Here is an 11,555-nt window from a genome sequence, read left to right on the forward strand (position 1 = left end):
GATAAGACAAGAGGAAGGGGTGAAGTCGAGGGTTCTGGAGAAGGCCAGCCCACTTAAACCACAGCAAGCAGACAGTGGGGCTGGGGCTGGGGCAGCCGGGGAAGTGAACAGGGTGGGATCAGGCCTGTTACACTGAGGCAGTAGCTCTGCACCAAGGACTTAATTCTGGCCCTGTGCAGCATGGGGCTTTCCTAGCTGTCTTACAAGAGAGGTACTGCTCCCGGAATCTCAAGGGGTGTGACCAATAGCGGTGGTTCTGCGTGCAGAAGCATTTGAGTGAGCCGAGTCATTTCCCACAGGTCCTTTTGTTCCATAGAGGGAACAACTGTAAGTCTCTGGACTTGGGGAGGCAAGGACAGGAGCATGGGAGCTTGGGTGCTATTTGCCCATGCTGAGGTCTAACCTGATATCTCTGTTGTAATTTATGTAGAAAAATTCTCGGACTCCTGCTGTGGGGAGTGAACCTGAAACTCTGTGGTGGGAGGGGCCAATCCAACAGAAATTATTTTCCCTAGAATATATAGGGTGCATAGCAATGCTGTAGAAATCTAGGGGGGAAAAGTATACGGTTAGTGTGTGTGTGTGTGTCAAAATGTGATAGCAGGAAGTTTTCACTTGGCCAAGTTTTAACAACAAACACTTAGCAGTTTGTGGCCAAGCAGACCTTCCAGGACAAGAAAACAAACGGGAAGAGTAGGGGGCCCCGAAAGTGAGGGATATATTAGCCATGCTGCTTCTGGGGAAGAGAGGAAACACAAAACACATCAATCTTGTGTCTGGATGCCAATGGACACCGTGAGTCGCCAACCCAATAGTTAACTCCCACTTTTGATGACAAGAATCTTGGTTTTGACCATGTACCCACCACTCATTCAAGTCAGGTGTGGCCATCCCTCTCTCTTTCAAAGAAATGAATTTAAGCACGGGCAGATGAGATGGAGCATGCTAGCCGAAGGGAGATAGTGGAGGATCTGCAGGGGACTGTGAGAAAGCCTCTTCTCCCAAAGGGGTCACAAGAAGAAAGTACTGGTGATCTTCAGCACTGGCATATAGTCTCCAGATGTGTGGCAACCGTCTCAGCACCATGACCTAACATTGTGAGTAGGAGGCAAGTCAGGCAAAAAGATAGAAAGATGTTTTTCTTATTTTTAAGCCATCTCAGGCATTGCATCCTAAGCAATACTGTCAATCTCTGGGAAACCATTGGATAGTAAGGACTATAGGGGGTCTTCTCTCTGGATCTCCAGCACTCAGCAACAAACCAGGTTGTTTGTGGCTACTCGATGGATTGAAGAATGGAGGATGGGTGGGGGGATAGATGGACGGATGGGATGATTGGATGGATGGATGGATGGGATGATTGGATGGATGGGTGGATGGATGGGTGGATGGATGGGATGATTGGATGGATGGGTGGATGGATGGGTGGATGGGGTGAGTGATGAATTGGATAGATGGAGGTGGGTGGACAGACGGATGGATGGATGAATGAATGGATGAATGGGTGGGTGAATGGATGGACAGATGGGCAGATGGGGTGAGTGATGGATTGATGGATAAATGGGGGTGGGTGGGTGGATGTTTGGGTGCATAGATGGATGGGTGTGTGGGAGTATGTGTTGGTGGATGGATGTGTATATGTATGTATGTATGAACGGGGTATGTGTGGATGGATAGATGTGTGTGTGTGTGTGTGTGTGTTGGTGTATGTGTATATATATGGATGGGTGAGTGGATAGAACTCACCAGCTCCCTCAGCAACTTAGTCCTATCATCTGCTCTTCAGGTTCTCATCATATCCCTGAGAGGACCGGAGGGCTTTAGTTCCAGACTCAGTACCTGAAGCTTTCACATGAACACAGGGCTGCTCTGCCTTGGATCTGGATCTCAGCAAAGAGCTCCTGGAGAATACACTTGCCCGGGGTCTCCTGCAGAATTCTGCCCCTCCCTCGGTGATGAGATTGCCTGTCGCCTTGGAGACCCTCTCCATGAACCTTCCCTTCCTGACACAAGGCAGATATTGTCCAATGCCACCACAAAAGATCCAGCTCTGGATTCCTGGAACAGTTCTACGCTGTGCCAAAGCCTGCTTCAACATCGGGTAAAGAGGGATACTTCACTGGCCTTAGGGGAATGCTCTTGACTTGTTAGCCAGCCTGTGTTACAGAATCCAGAGGTCCCCTGTGAAGATAGAGCTTGGAGGAGCTGATTCCAGTAAGGGTGGGCAACACCTAGAAGCCACAGCGTTGTCCTGTGGGGTGATTTCATACATGTCAAGCACAGAGAGTGAGCCTGGACCTCAGTTCCCAGGCAGTGAACTCTCGCAGCTCAGCATCTTTCCAGCAGCCCCCTGTGCCTCCAGATGGTGAAGCTCTGCAGCCTAGATCAGCCAAGTCATTAATCAACTGCTTCATCCTGCAGCCCCTGCGCTGTGCTCATGTGCATATGTTGTGCGTGCTAGCAGGAGGGAGGGCAGGATCTGAGCCCGTGAGTGTATGCCTCAGCCTGTCCACAAGGGTCTTCCAAGGGACCTGCCCCAGTGTGAAGGAAAGCCCCGCCCAGCAGTGACTGGAGCAACCAGGCCATCTTTCCACAGATTCAGGGAGGAACGGGCAGGGCCGGATGTGGGTCCCGACCTTCTCCCTTCCTCCTGCAGAGGAAGCTCCTCCTGCGCCACCTTTGTGCTGCCACTGGGCGTTAAAAATCCTTCCCAGCCTGTCGTCCCCTTCCTGAGCAGTGCCGCTCACCCAGCCCAGCCCCCACTCCTGAGAGGGCCAGTCCGGGCCTGGCGTGGGACCAGGGCGAATGGGTGGGGTAGGAGACCAGGCCCAGAGGCTGGGCAGGAGACCTTCTTCATGCTGGTCCCTTCTGGGGTGTAACTCGTTTGCCTTTCCCGTAAGAACACAGGCACAGGATCAGTAAGGACTTTGTTGCCCTAACAGGACAGGGTAGGCAAAAGGCTTGCCAAGATAATGAATATCTCTGGTGTCCTTCATTATCATGTATAAATGACTATAAGGTTTCTGACAGCCCTTTCAGGAAGGTGCAAGCACTGAGTCCAGGGTACAGACGAGGAGGTTGAGGCACACACAGAAAGGTCAAGCAGCTTGTCTGAGGCCATCTCTCCAGGAAGTGGAAAGGCCCAGGTTTGCACATACAGAAGCCAGCATGGATGCCCTAGGCGACTATGCAGTCTCACTTCCAAAAGCATGCTTGGGTGTCGCGGGTGTGCCAAGCCATCACAGGGTCCTCCCTGGAGAGCCCATTTTTTTTTTTTGTGGGGGGAGATCAGTCTGTAACTATGCCCAGCTGCACTGCACTGCACTGAGAACCATGGGGGCTCTTACTGTGAAATTTCCAAGAGAAATGGAGGGATGGGGGAGGGGAGGAGGAGGGGATCAGGAGATAGAGTGAGGAATTCCATCTCACAGTCTAATCAACCTCGTATTCAGGTGAGTACTGTCAAATACTTGTTTTCATTCAGGTCTCACACACACACACACAGACACACAAAAAAAAGAAAGAAAAGAAAAAGAAAGAAAGAGAAGGAAGGAAGGAGGGAAGGCAAAAGGTAGAAATTCCTTGAGAGTAGTCATTCAGGGACTGAAGAAATGGCTTAGTGGTTAAGAACTGCTGCTGTTCCAGAGGACCCACCTCAGTTCTCAGCACCCATGTGGGATGTCTTACAAATCCCTATAACTCCAGCTCCAGGGAATCCCAACCCTCATACAAATACACATACAAATACAAAATAAAAACAAATTCCCTAACAACTACTGATCTAAACCAGGTCTCTCTGGTGGCAAGGCAGGGTGACTTTCTTCTACACAGAAATGTACTAGAAACCCTTGCCAGCTGAGGGTTGTCCAGATAATCCAAGTAGCCTGTCAAGGTCAACGGGCAGCAGCAGCCTGAGCCAGGATTTGAACCCAAGACCCTCCTGATGCCTCAGGGATAAAGTGCCAGACTTGGGATCCTGCCGTTCTCAGGATGGCACATTCCCCAATCAAGGCCTCTTTTGTCCCACCTAGCAGAGAGGGCCCTCCGTGGAAGCCTGAGACAGAGTACTGAAACCTACATATGCCGTTTTTCCCAGTTCATAAAGTTCAATTTATAGCTGCCTTTTGGCCGAGAATGAATGGAATTTAATTTATAAAATCAGCCTAGTAAGAGATGAACACCAGTAACCAGAAATAGAGTCGAGCAATTATAAGATAGACTATAACAAAGGCAAACGAAAGCATGAATTATCTTTATTATCTTTGGAATCTTCCATTTAATATTTTGTGGCCATGGCTGTCCATGTTAACTGATGTCAGGGCAGGAGAAGTAGCATATGAAACAGAATTGTATTCATGTATCTGTGGCTGGCTGCCCACAAGCTTCAGGAGGACCAGTGGGTACAGATGCTGGACTGGGAGAGAAAGATGCCCCAGCTGGTCCTCTGCTTTCTATTCCTCTGCAAGGGATTCTTCCTCTTCTCCAAGCCCAGGTCTTGGCATACACAAGGTTTTGGAGACCCACAGTAGAATTCGGCTTTCCTGATTTCAACGACAACAACAAAAAAGGGTAAAAAAGATTACCTTTCAAAGTATGCTGTTTGCTTTTAAACAGGGGCAGACAGAAAGGCCCCATCAATTTCTATTTTGCCGTGGGCTTCCTAACCAGAGTTCCATTTGAGGGTGGGGATATAGGGATGTTGGGTCCTAGCGCTGTGGGAGAGCAGACTGGGGGCCAGTCTGGGTTGCCGACCCTCTAATCCCCCCCTTAGTGGAATGTGCTTGATTCCAGGAGGCTAAGGAGCTGGGGGTGGGTGAGCCGCAGAAGGCTCCTTTAAGAAGGCAAGCGTTCTGGCAGGATATGGCCCTGCTGTTTGACGGTTCTTGATGGATGAGTCCCGATCCTCCTGTCGAGCTTTGTGTCCCCTCCTCATGTGTCCCCCTCACTCTGTGAGGTCTGGCTTGTGCAAGGAAGCCTGACAGTGTTGGGACATGTTGGCCCCATGGCCTGCAGCAAGAATGAGGCCTCTGAGGGATGGCTGCTGTCTGGCCCTCTCCTCAGAGGGTTTCTTTCTTGGGCCTCATGCCTCAGGGTCCAGGGTACTTCCTTCAAAGCTGCGAGATTATCACCATTAGTGCAGCTTGTCTCCTGGAGGGATGGCTGGGCATGGGGCAAGGGAGGAAGAGGGCAGCCAGGGCTTGCAGCTGCCTTATTTTGGGTTGTGTTTGGTGGCCACAGACTGTCTCCGTGAGTGTTGAAAAGGGGGTTGCCCCAGAAGCAGGCGTGCTGGACCACCCTGGGACTGCTAGGATGTTAGCTCTGGACCTCTGCAAGCCACACAGCTGCCACTGAAAGCAGCTAAGCAGACCAGCATCAGGGAGAGGCAAGCGGAGTTCCTATGCCCGTGCCGTCTGTACCAGCCCCACTAAGACCATTTTTAACTTTTATGCACTTGCCCTCCTCTGGCTCTTACCCTGAAAGCAGGAAAGCTTTTCTGATTGTCCACACACCCCACCCTGATCTCAGAGGAGCCTGCTGGAGAGATTGCCTGAGGAACTCAGGGCAAAGTCTGTGATTCAGGGAGGCTGGAAGGGAGGGAGCAGGAGAGGAGGAAGACAGATAGCATTATGCCTTCAAGGAGCCAAAGGTGGGGTTGGAGAGCTAGCTCAGCCATTTTAAGAGAAACTACAGTTCTTGCAGGAGACCAGGGTTCAGTTCCCGGTGCTGGCGTGGTGGTTGACAACCAGTAAGTAACTTCAGGTCCAGGGGTCCTGATGCCCTCTTCTGGCCTTTGTGGACACCAGGCATGCGCATGGCATGCAGACAAACATGCAAGCAAAACACCCATTTACATGAAATAAAAATAAATGGATCTTAAGAAGAAAGTGTGCTCCAAGCCAGGGGAGACTGACTGGCAGAAGCAGCAGGCGCTGCAGATGTGGGCTGTATACTTACCTTTCTAGGAGATACAAAAAAAGAAAGAAAAGAATCAGAAAAAGCAAGGGCTGTGGGGCTGGAGCTCAGTAATAGATAGATCCCGTGCTCTCACTGGTGTAAACAAGGCTTTGGGTGAGCATCGATTTCTGGGGGGAGCAGGGAGAGAAGCCCAGCGCATCTCAGTTTGTGATTTGTGCCGGCCACAGGTTAGGTACTCAGCAGCCACCTGTGGTTATCGGCTAGCATGCTAGGCAGTGTGCGTTAGGCCATGCGGTCGGCAATTTTGGATACCTTACTCAGTCCCTCTGAGTCTGTCTCCTTCTTAATTAAGATACAATCACTAACAGTGAGGATGTGTAATGAACGACTAGGTAGTGCCCCCCACCCCCAAGCCAGGGATCAAACCCAGGGCCTCTCAGGGCCTTGTGCATGCTGGTACTCTACCTAAGCCCCGCCCCCCAGGACCAAGTCATTATCCTTTATGCATCCTGATTGACATTTCTCATTCTGTCCCCCAAGTCTAAATCAAGCCTGTTTTCCCCCAGACTTGCACTCCTTCTAAGTGTCCGTATAGACAGCTACCTGCTCCAGGAGACACCAAGGCCATTTCTGCGATCAGGAGAGGGCTCTTCCTAGAAGCTGTGCTGTGGGCCCTCTGAATGCCGAAGGACCATGGGAATCATTTAGAAAAATAAAAAAAAAAAAAAAGCAAGACCTTTGCCCTGGCCCCGTACACAGGTGAGGGGGGTTAATCGGGAATTTTCTTTCCCTCACTCAGGGCTGCTGGTAGGGCAGCCAGCTCTCTGATGACCCGGGGACACATTAGCTTGTGGTAAGTGGGGCTTCCCTATGCCTTTTACCCTGTTTACAATACACTGGCTTTCCTTCGCCCGGGTCCCTTCTCTCTCTGCCTTGCTTCTGGCTGTTGTGGCTACAGTGAGACAATTTGGGGAAAGACTCCTCACAGAGGGCAGTTTCCTTGGAGACTGAGTGCCACCTCCACAGCACCTGGGGCAACATCTCCTCCACCTGGTGGGTCCAGGTTGGGGAGAGGACTCGTGTTTTTCTCAGCTCACTGCAGTCCCTGAATTCAGATCTGTCAACCCTGCTGTCTGCTCAGCTTCAACCCAAGGGGTCAGAGCAAACCCAGAGGTGGCCAGGCAATGTCTCTCAGGCTTAGGTGGGGGGGGGGGGAGATGAAAGCTATTGTCTAAAGCAGAACCGATCCAGAGGTGTCCTGTTTATCTGTGTCAAGCACTTTAAGTCAATAAGGCAGGATGATGATGCAGCAGCTGCCTGGAGGGTGGCATGTGACTCTGGTCTGGTCCTTGTCCTCTTCCATCTTTAGTCAGCGTGGGCCACCAGGTTAAGTTCTCCGCAGCTCAGTGTCCCTATAAGCAAGGTGGTGATACTGGTCCTGCCTCCCAGCAGGGGGTGAGGGCACATAATGGGAAGAGGCTGTGGCTGTGTTTAAAGACAAAGGAGGCATTTTCCCCAGCACTGCACCCATTTTAAGTTTTGACTTTTCACAGAGGGTGGCTCTCCTGCTGTGGGTTGATTTTTGTTGCTGATTTTGTCTTATTCTTCTGCTGTGCCAGAGCCTTGTGATGTGGACAGCTTTTAATCACCTAAAAGCCAATTTTCAAGTAATTCAGTTTCTGGAATACAGAGCCATAAAAATACTTTGGAGAATGAGTTATTACATAAAATCCATTTAAGATGCCTGCTTTTGTGATACTGGGGATTGAATCAAGGACTTCCAAGGCAAATATTCTACCACTGTGCTACATCCCCCACCCTAGGAGGACCGATACTTAATAAGCACTTGCCTCTTATGAGGCTCTGAGTTATGCAGAGACAAAGGGATGATGGACAGAGAATTGAGACACCTTTTCTGAGAGTCAAGAGGGAGCACAAGGTACAAAGGGAAACAGTAAGGGTGAGGATCACAGCCTGGGCCTCCAAGGAGCTCCCCAGGGGAGGTGACGTCACAGCTGGAGACTGCAGATGGGTCAGGGGATGGGTCAGGCCTGAGGCAGAGAGAAAGGCGTCAGAGGCACAGGGGGTAGTAGATGCAAAAGCCAGAAGACACAGGTCCTCGCGGAGAGAGCTGGGGTTACCATGGCAGGGGATGCGAGTGTGGCCAGGAGACTGGTGAGACGGGCTCTGTGGGACAAGAGGAGGATGCAGTCCTGTGGTCTGGAGACTCACTATGCGACACTATCTGTGGGTTTTAGAAAAGTTTTCTGAGAACACTGAGGAAGAGGTGGTAACAGAGAGGGAAGGCTGCTGGTGGGTTGAAGGGATAGCAGAAAGAAGCATTCCACGCGGTCCGCTCAAGACAGCCAGACTCCAACTCATGTGGTTTCAGAGGGAAAAATTAATCTTCATCATGATGGACAGGCAGACCAGATTTTTTTTTTTCTTTTTGAGACAGTCTCTCATGATGAGGCCCGAGTTAACCTTGAACTCACAGAGATCCTCCTGCCTCTGCCTCCTGAATGCGTACTGAAGTTAAAGGTGTGTGCCACCATGCCTGGCTAGAACTCATTTTTTTTTTCAAGATAGGCTCCCCCTGTTCAGCTCAAACTGACACAAACTCATGCTCCTTCTGCTGCTGCCTCCTAAGTCGTGGGGATTGCAGGCAGACACCACCACACCCAATCATTCTTAGTAGTTGTGTTCCGAGCTTGCCACCCCACAGATGAGAACAAACAGGCTAAGTGTGAGGTGGTGTTCCAAATCCTGGAGCCCTAGAACTGTAAGCATCCAAACATTCAAATGGAGAGAGAAAGCATGAAGACCATGCCACGCTGTCTGAGGACCAACACCCTCCAGAAGTCCCCAGGTCACAAGGTGGAAGCAACCGTCTACTCCAGTCAAGGGGAACCACACAGACCGCCACCTACACAGGCCTTCCCTCCTTTACCTCTCCCCTTGCCTGGATACCCTGGCCTGCCTCACCGTACATCGTCCATCCGTGCACTTCAAGGTCCTGCCGAAATCCTATCTCCTGGGAAAGCCTCCCCCATCATGGCTCAAGAACATCTCTTCCTTACCTGCATTCCTCACCACCTCTCCCTGTAGTACCGGATATTGAGTTCAGGGCCTTCACCTGCTAGGCAGGTGCTTTACCACTGAGCTGCATCCTCAGCCCCTCCCCCAAGGCAGATTTATATGCTATCATGCATTGCTGGTTTTTCATATGCCCTGATGTTTATCACCCTGACTAGATAATGAACTCTTTCAGGTCAACTATCTGTTTTGCGACATAACAAACCACTTAAAAGCATAGCATCTTAAGCCAGACATGGCGACTCACATTTAATCCCAATATAGGAGACTGAGACAGGAAGGTAGCGAGTGAGAGCCTGTCCTGAGCGCTGAGACACTGTCTCAATGTCCTCCTCCACCCAAAGATTCAGTAGATTAAACATCATCCATTCTCCGGCATCCCTTAGTGTCACAGGACAGGAACTTGGGCTCAGAAGGGCCTCTACAGCTTTACACCACATGCCGCAGTCCTCCAGCAGTGACTGTTTCTATTTTCATTTGATAATATTACTGTCTAAGGCCAACTGGCCTTTGCAGCCAATCTCCTCTGTTCCTTATGATCAATGTGATGACTTCATGAGCTACTGGGTCAGTCTCAAGCTGTGTCAGGTAAGAGTCAAATGTTCTTTGCATAACAGGACTTCTCTTCCAGAGCCACCCTAACCAATCCTCCCCCTGCCTCTACCAATGGGCTTCAGTGTGTGGAAGCCAGGGTGCAGTAAACATAGGAAAAAAAAATCACATTCTAGGAATGCAGAAGCTATATTGTTATACACTAATCCTACAAAATTCCTAACTGAATTTGATGTTTCTGTCAATATTTGTCACGGCAAATTTTAGACTGTCAGCTTGATTGCATTAGGAAACACTCAGGGGATCTGGAGAGATGTCTCAGCACTTAATACCATTTGTTGCTCTTCTAGAGGACCGGAGTTCAGTTCCCATCACCTGTATCAGACAGCTTACAACCACCAGTAACTCCAATTTCAGGGGATCCGATGCCCTCTTCTGGTCTCTTCAGACATCTGCGTGCAAACACACATAGCCAGGCACATACACACAAATAAGAACAAAGTAGCTCTGGGGACACAAGAGCGGTACACTTGTGGGTGTGTCTGAGATGGTATTTCCAGAAAGGACTAGGGGAAGAATGCTCCCCATGAATATGGGTGTCACTGTCCCACGTGTTGACATCCCAGACTAAAGGAAAGGAAAGGAGAACGCCAACAGAGTGCTGGCCTTCTGCTTTCTGTTTGCTGGTCTGCTGAGATGTAGCAAGTAGCTGCCTCCCAATCCCATCACCATGAAGCTGCCTGCCACCATGACTCTCCTGCCAGAATGGACGGTTCCTTTTCACACTGTGAACCAAAATCAACCCTCCCTCTCCTGAGTAGCTTCTTGCCAGGCATGAGCCACAGCGATGAGAGAAGTAACCAGCAAACACAGGACTCTAGGCAATACCCGCAACTCCTGCTGTCACTAGCAAAGCATAGTTAAAAAACTCAGGAAGCAACAGCACAGGGAAGGGGACGCAGCATCATGAGTGACGTCATAGCAAATAGCACGAGGAACTGGAAAGACAAGAAGAGAGGTACCGGGACCAATGCAGACAGAAGAGCCATGGCATTATAACAGCATTGCTCTCTCCTTTTCATGGTGGTCAAAAACAGCACATTCAAAAGTAAAGGGTAAGAACAGATAAAGTTACTGCAAATGGGGACTTGTGATGTATGGATACTGTAAGGAGTCTTTACTGTATTTATTACAGAAGAGATGAATATGAAGATCTCTCTTTTCTGTTATTTATTCTTACTGTTCTTCATATGGGGCCATGGATTTTGTAATACATACACATATCACCAGTGAAGTACTAAAAATTTAATAAAGTAGCCCTTTATCTAGCCCTTCCCAATCACACTGTCCATTCAGTCATGGTTGAAATGCAGCCTTCCCCCTCCTCAAACCTTCTATTGATTCTTAAAGGCCCTATACCCATAATTCTTGATCCATGAACCCCTCTTGCTCCTCTCCAGAGAAACGGTCCTAACATCAGTGATGGCTGATGTTGATTGCTAATTTGGCTTCAAGGTATGAACCTTCTCAATAGACAGAAGAGAAACTTCAGGAATGTGTTTTGTTCACGTTCCTCCCCCACGTGTCTGTGCACGGTACATAGTAGATGTTCAGTGAGTTTGAGAGGAAGTGGGAAACTTAATGTTAGGGAAAGAATGAATATGGGCAGGCGGTCTCTTGGAACACGAAACTGGGAGGGCTGCTGGATACAGGAAAATAGTCCGACTCACAAAGGAAGAGGAACAACTCCTCCCTTGGGAGGAACTGTAGATAAGAACCTAGATGGATGGAAACGAGATGGGCCTAGGTGAAGACAAGTGTTTGGGCCCTTCCAAATCCTAATCCAAAGGTCACCCGCCCTTCGCGTCTTTTAAAAATTTCCCATTGACGACAACCCCAGCGCAATTCATTATCTTTGGATTTATTGGGATTTTTCTACCTTTTGGAATGCTTATTTGTACACAGATCGTATTTCCTTCTCTAGTCCAAGC

Source organism: Alexandromys fortis, unplaced genomic scaffold (genome assembly GCF_014885135.2).
Source record: "Alexandromys fortis isolate MF-2015 unplaced genomic scaffold, M_Fortis_MF-2015_v1.1 scaffold_174, whole genome shotgun sequence".
Taxonomy (NCBI): domain Eukaryota; kingdom Metazoa; phylum Chordata; class Mammalia; order Rodentia; family Cricetidae; genus Alexandromys; species Alexandromys fortis.